Here is a 15099-nt window from a genome sequence, read left to right on the forward strand (position 1 = left end):
AGTACAGTATCAGACATTAAAAACCTCCCTAAAGAGGGCTGCCTTCAGTTGTCTTTTAAAAGTAAAATAGTTGTTTATTGCCTTGACATCTGCTGGGAGGGCATTCCACAGGGCAGGCGCCACTACCGAGAAGGCCCTCTGTCTGGTTTCCTGTAACCTTACTTCTCGCAATGAGGGCACCGCCAGAGGGCCCTTGGCGCTGGATCTCAGTGTCCGGGCTGAACAATGGGGGTGGAGACGCTCCTTCAGGTATACAGGACCGAGGCCGTTTAGGGCTTTAAAGGTCAGACCAACACTTTGAACTGTGCTTGGAAACGTACTGGGAGCCAATGCAGATCTCTCAGAACCGGTGTTATGTGGTCCCGGCAGCCACTCCCAGTCACCAGTCTAGCTGCCGGTAAAGCAACACATACTACTTTGTCACATGCTTTACTACCCCTGTTTCTGAGTGACTGGAAAATGGATGGGTTGGGTGTATGGCTGGAAAACAGGGGGAAATGTGGGCATTTGTGCATGTTCTGTGTATGTGTGTATGGGATGTGTGCATATGGCGAGTCTATGTGCTATGTGTGTGTCTGTCTGTGTGGAGGGAGAAAGCCAAACTCCCTCTAAGCATATCCACAATAACTAGAGAGTTGGTCCACTGTCAGTGTGACTCCCAATTCCAAAATGTTTAGTCACCTTGCTGTACACAGACTGGCTAGCAAACTTCCAGAGTTTCAGATAGGTGTCTTTCCTAATCCGGATCTTATGTGGATATATGACTTGTTGTAACTAAGTACTGGTACCTTACAACAGGTGCCTGACTTTTCTTATTTCTTCCTCCATCCCAATTCATTTTTATTTTGTGCTGTGCTATTTTAAATTGCATTCTCAGGGCAGGGACTATAAACTGCTCTGGAAAATTGTTTTGCCTGAAGCGCAGGAAAACATTTTAAACAACAACAACAACTAAATAAGTAAACACTAATGAATTCTAGCCTCATGAGAGAGTCTGGGGAGAGGGAAATACTTGCTTCTCTCTGCTGCCTCCACACTTTGCAAAACCTTATCAACTATCATAATGAGCTGATTTACTGAAACAACGTCTTCTTTGAGGTGAGATTTGTGTTCACGATAATCTGGGGGGACAAAACAGGGGCAAAAAACATAATGAGAATTCCCCTTGCTACGGACAGCCATTGTAGTAATTTCTCTTGAAATGTGCGACAATTGATGCTGAGATGTGGGCTCGTTTCAGGCAGGAGATGACAAATAATTTGGCACCAACCAAACTGTTGCTGTTTTAGACTTCTCCGGGCCATCTGCCATAGGGAAAACAAGAGGATATGTTTCCTGACTCAGAGGGACGCAAGCAGAGAAGTATTATCTGCATATGGATTTGTACAAGGTCCATCTGATACAGACACAGAGGCATTCGAGGTTAGCATTAAATCTTCATGTCAGTTTTTCCACTCCATATGGTTATTGGAAGTTCATCAGCAAAGGTCCTTCTGTGGGTGACTTAAAGGTTAATCCTGTTGTTAGTAAATCACCTAAAAAGAGGGTGATGGTGGAGATATAGCTTAGCAACCAGGCAAGGGTGTTAAGATCTTCACTGAGGTAACACATGCTCTGGTTGGCGCTGTTGTTCTAAGGGAGTGCTCTTCTGTACTTTTCAGTTGCCTTTCTTCCTGCTCTGTAGAAAAATCTCTGTTCCTTTCTCCTCACTTATGCACTGCTTTTGTTTGCTTTCCTCAGTAAGGGGTTATCAGAATTTTTTTACTCTCTGGTGTCCATCTGCACTTTTAAAAATGACTTTTCTAAGAGTGATGAAGACAGCAATGGCTGGCATTGTTAACTAACTGGGAGGTCCACATTCTAAGCTGAGGGTGCATTGCCAACCTTCAGAACTGCCTGACTTTGCTATGTCTTTCTTCTTGCTACTGCTGCCTGCTCACCTTTCCTTTCTCAGTAGAGCAAACAGTGACTGGAGCAGCTCCAACCTGTCTTGCCCCATCCCTCTGGGCCAGGGACATCTTCTGGAGCCCACCAAGCCTCTGAACTCTTCCCTGCAGGGGGAGGGTGGTAAAGGCTATTTTATCATTCTGCATCTGTTGTAATGTGACCACCCCTCCCTGGGTTGGGGTTGAGTTTTGAACCTGTTGTTCTGTGATTGTTTTTAGGAATATTTGGACTTCTGTTTACTTAAGGCTGTGGAACGTTTTTCAGCCTAAGAACCACATTCCCTTCAGGACAAACAACATGCCAGAAGCAAAATGTGGGCAGATCAATGAATGTGAGTTTTACCTTTGTGCAGTAGGCTGATTTACACACCCTCCCACTCACCCACCCACCCACATGCTCGATCCTCCATCCAGGCAAGCAAGAAGCATTCTGCTTTACACTGTTCTGATACAGGGTGAATAAAATATGGAGGGGGCAGGTAAGCCCCACCCCGCATAATTGATCATATGATGCAGCACATACACACAATTTGAAAGGCAATGTCCATTAACTTGGGGAGCTGAGCCCCTTAAATATTTTCTTGTGCGGGGCAAAGATTCCTGTGTTGGCTCCTATGTTCTGATTTACCGGTAACCATTATTATTATTATTGGCAACTGACACGGGTGGCGCTGTGGGTTAAACCACAGAGCCTAGGACTTGCCGATCAGAAGGTTGGCGGTTCGAATCCCCACGACAGGGTGAGCTCCCCTTGCTTGGTCCCTGCTCCTGCCCACCTAGCAGTTCGAAAGCATGTCAAGTGCAAATAGATAAATAGGTACTGCTCCAGCGGGAAGGTAAACGGCGTTTCCGTGCGCTGCTCTGGTTTTCCAGAAGCGGCTTAGTCATGCTGGCCACATGACCCGGAAGCTGTACGCCGGCTCCCTTGGCCCATAAAGCAAGATGAGCGCCGCAACCCCAGAGTCGGTCACAATTGGACCTAATGGTCAGGGGCCCCTTTACTTTATTATTATTGGCAATAAGAGCTGTGAGGTGGTGGTGCTCTTCTGGCTTCCAAACACAGTGTGTTGTTGGTACTTACATGCTCAGGAAGTTTGGCACTGCACAGTGCAACTATATATTCCTCTGCAGAGAGGTAAGATCAGAACCGCCTATAATTTATCCATTACTTAGTTGGCATTTTGAATTTGGACAAAGGAGTTGATTGACAATGAGGCTGATGAAGCAGTCAAATTTCCTTTTTATCAAGAGCAAGATGGTGACTGTATGGGGTTCTTTCCGCCTGCAGGTTTCAGAAAATCTGTCAGGGTGTATGTTATTTCATTTTTCTTCCAGTAGAAGGAACGCTTGTCCTTAAGCATTAAGTGTATATGGGATATTTTAAAGTCACTACTGAGCCCAATTGTTTTACTCCATATCCTGGCAATTACTTCATATGTGGTTTTGTGGGAAGCATTTTTCAATCTGAACTTGATTCAAGTGTGTCAGTGGCTCCGTGACAAATGCTAGGCCAATGGTAAACTGGTATATACAGTGACAATAGCTAGGAAGGAGAGCAAATCCATTCCAGGGCTGCATGTTGCTGCAATAGTTTTAAAAACCCAGATATATTAAAATGTTACCATTATAAAAACAACAGCACCTAAAGCAAACCTATAATACAAGAAACAGATTGGTTTTTCAGAATGAATGATCACAATAGGAATAAGTCTTAGCAGAACTGATGTAGCGATGATTTTCCTTATTTATCTAATGGAAAAATATTGCTTCCTCAACAGTTTCTGGATAAATAATCATGCTTACTAGATTTTACTTGGCAATGGGAAACTGTACCCTAACCGATGCATTAGGCATTTTCCAGGACTGGTTCCATTTTAGTGGTGGTGCTTGTGAGCTTGGCGAAGTGCTCTCTGGTGGCAGTAGCATAATTTTAATCTGAGCACTGAATGGTATTATGGAGGTCCCCTTCTTTAGATGGCAATGCATATTTCTTAATTCAAAATAGTGTTGTGTGCACCCCAGTCTCCAAGTGGTGAGAAAGTCCTGGGGTTCCAGCACTTACTGGAGGCTCAGTTTTTCTGGAATGAAGATCATTGAAGACTGCCTTTAGGATATTGGGTTTTACTTATGCACATATACAACCTGAACATCAAACAGCACCAGCATTCCAACAGATCTTGCCTCTCCATTAGGTTTCTAGGGGGTTCCCAAAGCTGTAGCTTGGGATTCAGCACAGAGCAAGACAGGTTTCTATGTCTCCTTTCCAATTCCCAGCTTTTGCCCAGACTAAAACAAAGACTAGTTTCCAGGCCTATTGTTCTCCCACCCAAGGGATGACATGGCATCCAGCCAGGTAAGCGGGGAAAGAGACCTGCACAGCTCCTGAAAGAGCTTCACCAGCCAGTTGTGTCTATGGCAACACACCTGTTCTTAACTATCTCCAGGCCCAGCCAGGGCCATTAACTTAACAGAGTTTGGTCTGATCACTTCAGCAATCCCTTCTCCTACAAACTACACCATCTCCACAAGCAGTTTGCACAAAGCCATGAAAGATACTGACCTTCTTGCAAGCTAATTGAGTTCCCATTGAAATAAGCAGGCTCTTTCTGTGCACCTTGCAGTAACTGTCCCTTCTGTGTGCTGATCTCTTTTTCTTGTTTTAGCTATTAGCATAGTGTGAAGTTTATGCCAAGCTTGTGATTTTATGTCTTAGCCATTTGCCAGTGCGTGGTAAAGCTGTAAAATTTAATACCTGCTCTTTAGAATGTCCTCATAATGCTTTTGTTTGCAGCACAACATGTCTTTCTTTCTTTCTTTCTTTCTTTCTTTCTTTCTTTCTTTCTTTCTTTCTTTCTTTCTTTCTTCTCCTGCATACCAATCTCAGATGTTGCCAATCCATTGCACTTTGCAAAGCAGCAATACAGTGATGGCCCCAGCATATCTGCCAATGCAGCATCTGAGTCAGAACAATGGCTAATGAGTCAATGTTAAATGAAGGAAAATTGAGTTAACAAAAAGAATTGTAACCAAACTGTTCCCTTCTCCAACCAATTGCCAGGATTGGCCTTTGATTAGGGATGGAACACTATGTCCAGACAAACACAATAATTGCCATGCTGGATCTGACCAGAGTTCTGTCTGGTGCAGCATTCTGCTTTTGTTAAACCCAACCAGTGGTGCCATCAGTGGTGTCCATGCCTCCACTCAGCAGAATGAGAAGGAGGGCTCTCAAACGCAGCAGGGCTTTATTGCCATATTTTGAAATACCGGTAAGTGAATGCATATTATTGAAAGAGGGACTGCCCACAGCCTAGAGTCTTAACTGCGCCATTGACCCCCTATAACCTTATTTTCTTTTTGGTAGAGACATAGCTGAAGCTCAGTGGTACAGCACATGGTTTACTGGTAGATGCAGGAGGTCCAAGCTCAATCTCAGGGATCTTCAGCTAAAAGTGTGTATCAGATATCAAGTCATCACTCCTCGCACTTTTCAAGGCAAACAGATTCTTTAAAATTACTCACCACTCTCAGTGGAAATTTTGCTTCCCCCCTTTTCCATATTTCCAGAAAATTAATAACTTTTTTCCCTGCTCCTCTCTGTAAAGCTCTGAGCTTGCATCATCAACATGCTCCAGCCCTATGCCATTACCAGTGACAGCAGTTCTACCACCTTTGCCTGGGAGAAAGCAGGGTGGGCAATTGCTACATGTTACCTCCGTGATCAGAGATTGCATGCATGCCACTGAATACCAGTTCCTAGAGAACATGAGTGGTGGACTCATGTCCTGCTTGTGGTCTTCCTGTAAGCATCAGGCTGGACTATTCTTATGCTCTTGAGAAAAAACTGTGATCCTTTGTACCAAATGCTACCACTGACAGATGTTTTTCCATCTGGGCATTTCTTTTACTGTGCCATAATCTTTAGTGAAGTTGGAACACACAGCTGAGGCAACAGGAAGTAAAAAATGAGGCCAATCAAGTGAAATTGCTCACGTCTATATTAAAAATGTGTGAATTTTGGTTTCTCTCAGTTTTGCATTCCCCCTCCCCCCATCTTCGGTTCTCCACATCTCCATGACAGTTTGTGATTATTATTATTTTTAAGTGCCATCAGTGTTTTAATGTGAACTTCTCTTAATTATTTCAAAATATGTAATTTTGGCTAATATACCTATTTTTTGCAAAGCAGTTTCCCCTAATGTGATACATTTTTCTGTTTTAATTTCACTAGTTTACATGTTTTTTGTTTACGCATAATTTCATTTTAAGTGCACAGTGCACTGAATTTCTTGTTCATCCCTTCTCTAGATTGATCAAGCTTGATGCACTACCAGGCATGTCCAAAGTCCATTTCGGGGGCCTAATCTGGCCCATGTGGCAGTATATGCCCTGGGGTAAAATCCTAAAAAAAGCTCAGCAATGTCAATCCTAAAAACATCTTCAGTTGGCCCTCACGCATGTTCACTTCATCAAATCTGGCGCTCTTTGAAAAAAGTTTGGGCACCCCTGCTTGGACCAATTCTAGTTTCCTCTATAGAACATGGATAGGCAACATGATCTATCCAGAAGTTGTGGACTACAGTTCCCATCAACCGCAGCCAATCTAGCCAATGGTCATGGATTATGAAAGTTGTAGTCCATCTGGAGGGCTGCACCTTGTCTACCTGTGCTATGGAACTGCAGCTTCATCCAGCTATGGCCCAACAACACAATATTATGCAGGATTAAAGAGACATCATAAACATGAAAAGCTACTGTGTTAAATTACTGAAAGCTTACTTAATAAAACCAAGAAGCCCCTGTGTTCTTTCTCATAAATCCATCATGAAATTTTAAAAAGATAAATAATACATTAGAGAAGTAATTGTGTTGTCCTGCTGTTTTATAAGGCTAGGATGTAGGGTTTAGTTAGAGACGTTTCTTTTTTTAATTCTATCTACTTCCTCCCCAAGTACACCTTTTAACTGCTTGATTTTATATTAATCCTGCTAATGCATTTAGTTGTTTACAATGATTATTTAAATTTCTGTGTATTCCATTAATTTTGCTTGCCACTCTTCCTTGGTTGGGATAGTACAAAGCGTAGGAGGCAGTGGCAGTCCTACATTTTTTTGGGGGGGGGAGGTTGAACTGTTATGGAGGCCCCTTTGCAGCCAGCAATGAGGTCTGGGTAACTGCTATTATCTTCTTTAGTGGAGTTGTTCCGTGACAGATCACAACACCTTTACAACAGTTGTGCTATTGACTCTCAAACTTTGGGATTGTTGGGAGAGAATATTATGAAAATGATATACAGGTGGTACATGACACCAGTCAAGCTTGCAAAAATATATCATTTGCCCGATAATAAATGTTGGAAATGTAAAGAAAATGAAGGTACATTCTTTCACCTTTGGTGGACGTGCCCAAAGATTAAGGCTTTCTGGGAGATGATCTATAATGAAAGGAAAAAGGTATTTAAATATACCTTCCTGAAGAAACCAGAGGCCTTTCTCCTGGGCATAGTCGGCCAAATGGTGTCAAAGAAGGATAGAACTTTCTTTATGTATGCAACAACAGCAGCAAGAATACTTATTGCAAAGTATTGGAAGACACAAGATTTACCCACCCTGGAAGAGTGGCAGATGAAGGTGATGGACTATATGGAATTGGCGGAAATGACTGGCAGAATCCGAGACCAGGGAGAAGAGTTGGTGGAAGAAGACTGGAAGAAATTTAAAGACTATCTTCAGAAATATTGTAAAACTAATGAATGTTAAAATGATGTTGGATTGAAAATAAGTGGCATTAGCAACAAAGTTAACAAGAATATGCAAAATTGAATTGATAATGGATGAAAATATAGAGTTATAATATGTTAAGATACAGAGTTAAGATAAACGAAAGAGGGTAAGGATTTGCTGATTTGATTATTTAAATGGGAATACAAAAAGGGGAGGTGTGAGGAGGCCAAGGAAATAAGATAATGAGTTTAAAGTTACAAAAAATGGATTTGTTTTTAATTCTTTTTTAGCTATTTGTCTTCTGTGTTTTGTATTTTTATTCTTCTTTTTTCTTTTTCATGTATTTTTCTATGTTTTTTTTTGTATCTTTTTCTTTTTATATGACCTTTTTCATTTTGTAAATTTATGTTTTTGTAAAACTTCAATAAATATCTTTTTTAAAAAAACAAAACTTTGGGATTGTTGAAATATATACAACAACAAAAATAAATCAATTTGGTCATGTTTCTGGGATCCCTCCAGGAGTAGCAGCCCTGAAGCTTAAGTTTCAATTCGCTTCATGGTAGATCTGCCCCTGGTAGGAAGGATAGGAGTCATATGATTGGTCTGTCTTGCTCAGTACTGTCTATACTGACTGACCGTGGGGTTTCAAATAGGGATGTCTGCCAGCCCTTCCTAGAGAAGCCAGAGACTGAAACTGGGGCCCCTTGCATGCAACATGGATGCTCTACCACTGAGCTATGGCCTCTTCACAAGAGCACTCTGCTCCCCTGTGGTTTCCAGCAACTGGTATTCAGAAGCACTATGGCTTCTGACCGTGAAGGCAAAGCAAAGCCATAATAGCTAGCAGCCATTAATAGCCTTATCCTCATAAGAATATTAGGAGAGAAAGGAAAACATCCATGGGGTGGGGGGTGAGCTTGTTAGGTGGGTGAGTCAAATGACCACAGCGCAGCACTCTAACAGATGCATACATCAGGTCAATGTGACATTTGCACATTGGAAAGAGGATTACGCATGGCTGATGAAAACATAATTACCTCGAATCTGTTGAATGCACTGCACTCTTTATTCTTGGAATTGTTTGGGTTGAGCCGCAATTAAGCCACAAGTTCAGTTAAGGTTTTATTTGGAAACGATAAACACAACCATATTTAGAAAGTCGGGTCTCTACCCAGGCTGTGCCTCTTAGATTATACATATTTTAAAAATCAGATTCACATCTTACCTCAAGGTTCCTGATCCCGCTTTTCCATTTTACCCTCACAATAAATAGTGAGGTTGGTTAAACCGATAGGTAGTTACTGTCCGTAAGTGAACTGGGTGTCTAATGTAGGGGTGGGGAACCTCAAGCCCAGGGGCCAAGTGTGACATCATGGTTAGAGTGTTGGACTATGACCTGGGAGACCAGGGTTTGAATCCTCACTGAGCCATGAAGTTCATTGAGTGACCTTGGGCCAGACACCATCTCTTAGCCTAATCTACCTCACAGGGTTGTTGTGAGGATGAAATTGGGGGGGGGGGGAGAACCATGTACACTACCTTGAGCTCCTTGGAAGATAAAGGTGGTATATAAGTGAATAACAACTACAACAACAACAAATGGTTCTCCAGCATCTCTATACAGCCTTCAGGACTCTCCCTGGGGTGTATATCTCCCCACTCACTTTGCTTCACCCATTTGTCGAATGCTGCATATGCCGGGCTGGGAGCTGTGCTGGAACAGGAATGATGTCTCTTGCTTGGCTGAGTAGAAAGAGGTGTGTTTAAGAACATCTGAACTGTGCATGGAGGCAAAGGAAAGAATTACCGTATTTTTCGCTCGATAACACGCACCTGACCATAACACGCACATAGTTTTTAGAGGAGGAAAACAAGAAAAAAAAATTCTGAATGAAACAGTGGATGTATCATTTTTGTGCTTCATGCTGCGGCCACAGACATGTGATTTGACGGTGAGTTTGGGGTAGCCCAATGCAAAGATCCTGAGGATCCATGTGGATCCATGCTTTGTAACCACGTTTTTGCACCATTGCAGCCCCAGGCAACAGTGGGTGCGTGATTTTTTTGGTGCAGGCTGTAGCCATGGACATGCTATGTGATCTGATGGTGAATTTGGGGTGACCCAATGCAAAGATCCTGAGGATCCATGTGGATCCGTGCTTTGTAACCATGTTTTTGCACCATTGCAGCCCCAGGAAACAGTGGGTGCATGATTTTTTTGGTGCAGGCTGTAGCCATGGACATGCTATGTGATCTGATGGTGAATTTGGGGTGACCCAATGCAAAGATCCTGAGGATCCATGTGGATCCGTGCTTTGTAACCATGTTTTTGCACCATTGCAGCCCCAGGAAACAGTGGGTGCATGATTTTTTTGGTGCAGGCTGTAGCCATGGACATGCTATGTGATCTGATGGTGAATTTGGGGTGACCCAATGCAAAGATCCTGAGGATCCATGTGGATCCGTGCTTTGTAACCATGTTTTTGCACCATTGCAGCCCCAGGAAACAGTGGGTGCGTGATTTTTTTGGTGCAGGCTGTAGCCATGGACATGCTATGTGATCTGATGGTGAATTTGGGGTGACCCAATGCAAAGATCCTGAGGATCCATGTGGATCCATGCTTTGTAACCACGTTTTTGCAGCATTGCAGCCCTGTTTTTGCATCAGATCATTGCTATGTGATCTGATGGTGAATTTGGGGTGACTCAATGCAAAGATCCTGAGGATCCATGTGGATCCGTGATTGGAACCACGTTTTAAGTAGGGAGGGAAGGAAAAACATAGAAGCGACAAGGAGAGGGGTGTGCAGAGAAGCAGCTGGCTAAGAATGCAGGAGAGGGGTTTTACCGGAGGGAGGAAAGGAAGGCAAAAGTCCCCCCCCCCACAAGCCAGCCAGCTCTCTCTCTCCCCCCCCCCCAACCTGCATGTTGCCTTCGAGTCCCAGACGCACGGAGAGGAGCTTTCCACTCTGCTTGCCTGGAGGGGAGGGGTTTTCTCTGCTCTTTGTTCCGTTTGAGCAAACACAGTAAGGAAACAGAAGCCGGTGGGCAGTAAGACCCTGAGGCAGAATGCAGGAAAGCAGCAGCTTCCTCTTTCCTCCCTTCTCCGGACGATTTGATATTTGCCTGATTTTTGCCTTCACTCGCGCTTGTCAGCTCCAGGGACCACACATTCGCTCTATAACACGCACAGACATTTCCCCTTACTTTTTAGGAGAAAAAATCTGCGTGTAATAGAGGGAAAAATACGGTACATTCGTTGCTCTGCCTGCCTCTGCCTGCTTTTTGCCTCTGGCCACACCCACTTTTGGAAAGTTGCATACCCTACAACATTTCTCCAACGAAAATAAAAGGTAAAGGTAAAGGATCCCTGATGGTTAAGTCCAGTTGCAGAAGACTCTGGGCTTGCGGCGCTCATCTTGCTTTACAGGCCAATGGAGCTGCCATTTGTCCGCAGACAGTTTTTCCAGGTCATGTGGCCAGCATGACTGAGCCACTTCTGGCAAAACCAGAGCAGTGCACAGAAATGCTGTTTACCTTCCCACTGGAGTGGTACCTATTTATCTACTTGCACTTTTTGGTGTGCTTTCGAACTGCTAGGTTGGCAGGAGCTAGGACCAAGTAATGAGAGCTCACCCCGTCGTGGGGATTCGAACCATCGACCAAGAGGCTCAGTGGTTTAGACCACAGGGCCACCCGCATCCCAGTGAAAATAGGGACATCTTATTCACACACACACACACACACACACACACACACAGACACCACCCATCTGATTGGGTTGCCCCAGCCACTCTGGGCAGCTTCTAACATATAAAAAAAATAATAAAACATTAAACATTTAAAAAACCATTTTAAAAACTTCCCTACACAGGGCTGCCTCCATATGTCTTCTAAAGGTTGTATAGTTACTTATTTCCTTGGCTTGAGGATCACATAACTTTATACCCTCTGATGAACATAGGGATGTCCTAAGGAAAAGCGGGACATTCTGGGATCAAATAAGAAACCAGGACAGCTTCTGTAACTCTGGGACTGTCCCTGGAAATAGGGACTCTTGGAGTGTCTGAAGTTGCCCATGAGGGGATGTGGCACTTGAACTGAAAAAGATACCCACCATTTACATGTCTATGGAAGTATCTTCAACCTTTTCAGACCCAGGATCCACTTTTAACCCAAATATGCATCTGGGGACCCATTTCCTAATCTTTTACCTTATATTTGAAAGGTGGTAGTGCTCTACGGGCAACTGGCTTCCAGCACCAGGCCAATTGGCAGACCAACTCTGCGTCTGCAATTGTGACATCAAGGCTGGCAACATCTACCCTGGCATGTGGGAATCTCTTGTAGACGACCGCATTGTGGAACGTAGTGAGAAGCAGCACCATGGTGCATCTGCAGCAGCCCAACTGGACACCTTCACCTGTCCCAGCTGCAACAAAACATGTCTCTCCTGTATCAGTCTCTACAGCCACAGCAGGAGCTGCAGCCTTCCAACAGCATGACCTCACCCTCAAAGGCGCACTTCTCCATCGTCTCCTGAGACAGACGGATGCCAGCAACATTGCATTACATTGGTAGTGCTCCTGTCATGATCCACCTTGGATCAGGCTGCAACCTACTTATGGGTCCTGACCAACCAGTTGGAAACTGGTGGCCTACAGGATTCCAACACTATGCAGAACAGGCCTCTTACAGATACCACCCTATCAGGTGGTATGTTTTGCACTGTGTTGAAATTGAGCTTTAGTGTAATGGCATCTACCCTTGGAGCTCCCTCCCATTACAGTCTGGATAGCTCAGTTGGCTGGAGCTTGGTGCTCATAATGCCAAGGTTGCAGGTTCAATTTCTGCATTGCAGGGGGTTGGGTGATCCTCAGGGTCCCTTCCAACTCTACAGTTCTGTGGTTCTCTATCAGACAGGTAATGTCTCTGTTTCTTTTTGGCACCTGTTGAAGGCCTTTCTCTTTCAACAAGCGTTCTAAGCAGAGATTTTATTCTAGATGGTATCTGTACTGGATTTGACATCATTTTTAAGTAGGAAATTATTTTATTGTAGATATGTTTACTGTCCTTATTCTGAAATTGCTTCAAAATGCTTAATGGGAAGAGATTCATGAATGAAATAAATAAATGCATGTCTACTCAGAAGCTGAATGGGACTTACACCCAGGTAAGTATATAGGATTGAAGGCTGAGTGGGGAGTTCAACCTTCCCCTTCTCCAGCCTTAATCCAACACTGTGTTTTCTGAATGCAAATGTTTTTCTCACCCCAGTCCTGAGAATGCAAATTGGTGCTGGGAAACTGTTATTGGCTCAGTATTCTGCCCAGTACCTCCCTCAGGGATAAATGCAAACTTCAATTCTTCATATTATTTTTCAGACGAAGTCCCTGGCAGAACCCTTTTTAAAAATCTGATGCTTGTTGAACAAAGTATGATGAATTCATCTTATATATTATTTATGCATGCAAAAACCACTCCAAACCAAATTGCATATTGTCTAATCTTGTCACTCCTGTTTATGATATATGTGTTATTATTCATAATGATGCAACTCCTTGACATTCCTTACCTCTTTATCCAATTCTCGGTGGCAGAATAACACAATTATAAAGTATTAGATTGTAGAGATGAATATATATATATATATATTTAAGGGTAGGGAATGAGATTCCAAATAGGGATAGTTATTGCAAAACTGGTTTGAATCTGGGCTCTTCAAGCAAAACTGAAACGTGACTGTAGCATGTCTTTGGCTCCAGGGCTTTTGGAATGAATTAAGCCCCCAGATAACAGGAACTAGGCTTTTTCTGCAGGATTAGAATCATCCATAGTTACAAGCCTGACATATTGCAAGCCTTCCATAACATCAGTAGAATTCCAGGAGACAGCATGGAACCAAGTCAAGAGGAATGCCATGGAATTAGAGTGACCCCCTGGCCCTGAGTCAGGAAGACTGTTGTCAAAGAACTAGCCAGGGTCTCCCACTACCTATCAGTAGGGGATCAGTGAATCTTGCCAATTCTGTTTTCACTCATGTTCTCATTTTTTCAGCCTTATGTCCTGTTCTCCACATTTCTGAATCAGTGATGCTTTCCCCATTAAAAAAAGCTTTGTTAAAATTCATCAGCATTTTATTTTTTTTAAATACAATTTTGTCTAGTAAGATAAGTTAAAGGTAAAGGGCCCCTGGATGGTTAAGTCAGGTCAAATTTGACTATGAGATGTGGTGCTCATCTCACTTTTTAGGCTGAGGGAGCTGGCGTTTGTCCACAGACAGCTTTCTGGGTCATGTGGCCAGCATGGCTAAACCGCTTCTGTTGCTTCTGCTAGGTTGGCAGAAGCTGGGACAGAGCAACAGGAGCTCACCCTGTTGCACAGATTTGAACCGCCAACCTTCCAATCAGCAAGCTCAAGAGGCTCAGTGGTTTAGACCACAGGGCCTTTACAAAACACTTTTTCCTAATATGCATTTTTTGTGGTACTTTTACTAATATATGTATTTATACACACACCCATTGCCCTACTATATGCATTCTGGTACATATCTTTATCTTTAAGTGCTAATTCCAAATGCTAATTTATGCTTAATATAAAAGCCATTTTACTCTTCGCTGTTCACAGGTGAGACATGATTGTTTTTCACTTTTCACCATGGGGTGGGGGTGTTGTGATTATTTTCACACACCCCTCTGGGGGGAATTGGTGGGGTTGTTTGTGATCAGCACTTTTTCCCTGGGGGGTACTCAAGGGTACGCAGTACGGGCACCTTTTTTTCTAGAAGAAAAGCACTAGTTAAAAGTGTGGCACTCACTGCAACAACTTCATGGTGAGTACCAGCACCCTTTTTTCTAGAAAAAAAGCTCTGCTAGTGACGGGAGGTAAGTTCAATTCAACTTGCAAACCTAATGAATTCACACTTTCTGCAACTGTACATGAACTGAAATGCAGCCATCCTTCAAAATTCACACTTCTCTGAATTTTGCAGTGCAGTTCTCCAGCCAAGTTGTGTGTACAAAAATGCATACAATAAGGTAAAGTCTGCATATAAATGCATGTGTGACTGGCATTAATGTAAACAAATGCATTATACTAGGAAAATTGCTTTCTAAAAATATCATTATTAGGTGAAATTCACACAAATATGCTGATGACTTTTCATGATGAGTTCTTTAAAAAAACACACACAAGGTGGTATAGAAACTAAATTTAAGACTGAAAAAATGGGAAACTGAGAGAAATGAAAATTGACAGATTTGCTTACCCCTATGGACTGCTTTTCAACTGGCCATTGGTGCTGCATATATTTTCCACTGTAGGCACCCCCTCTTGGCTGGAGACCATGTACAGATCATAAAAGATGGGATCTCTTCCTCTGAGACAGCACCTCTCTCTCTCTCTCTGAGAATGACTGGCCTCTTTCT

At 43.1% G+C, this 15099-nt stretch overlaps 1 protein-coding gene across 1 annotated transcript in view; it reads left to right on the top strand.

Moving 5' to 3' along the window:
• LOC310754294 (syntaxin-3-like) overlaps positions 1 to 11919 on the top strand; it is a 37061-nt gene extending 25142 nt beyond the window's left edge. The window contains exon 2 of the transcript XR_014543700.1: positions 11901 to 11919. The gene's annotated coding sequence lies outside the window, so the exon portion shown is untranslated. The remainder of the gene's footprint in view (positions 1 to 11900) is intronic.
• Positions 11920 to 15099: the final 3180 nt, after the last annotated feature.

This window comes from Podarcis filfolensis (assembly GCF_964270895.1).
Source record: "Podarcis filfolensis genome assembly, chromosome: Z".
Lineage (NCBI taxonomy): Eukaryota > Metazoa > Chordata > Lepidosauria > Squamata > Lacertidae > Podarcis > Podarcis filfolensis.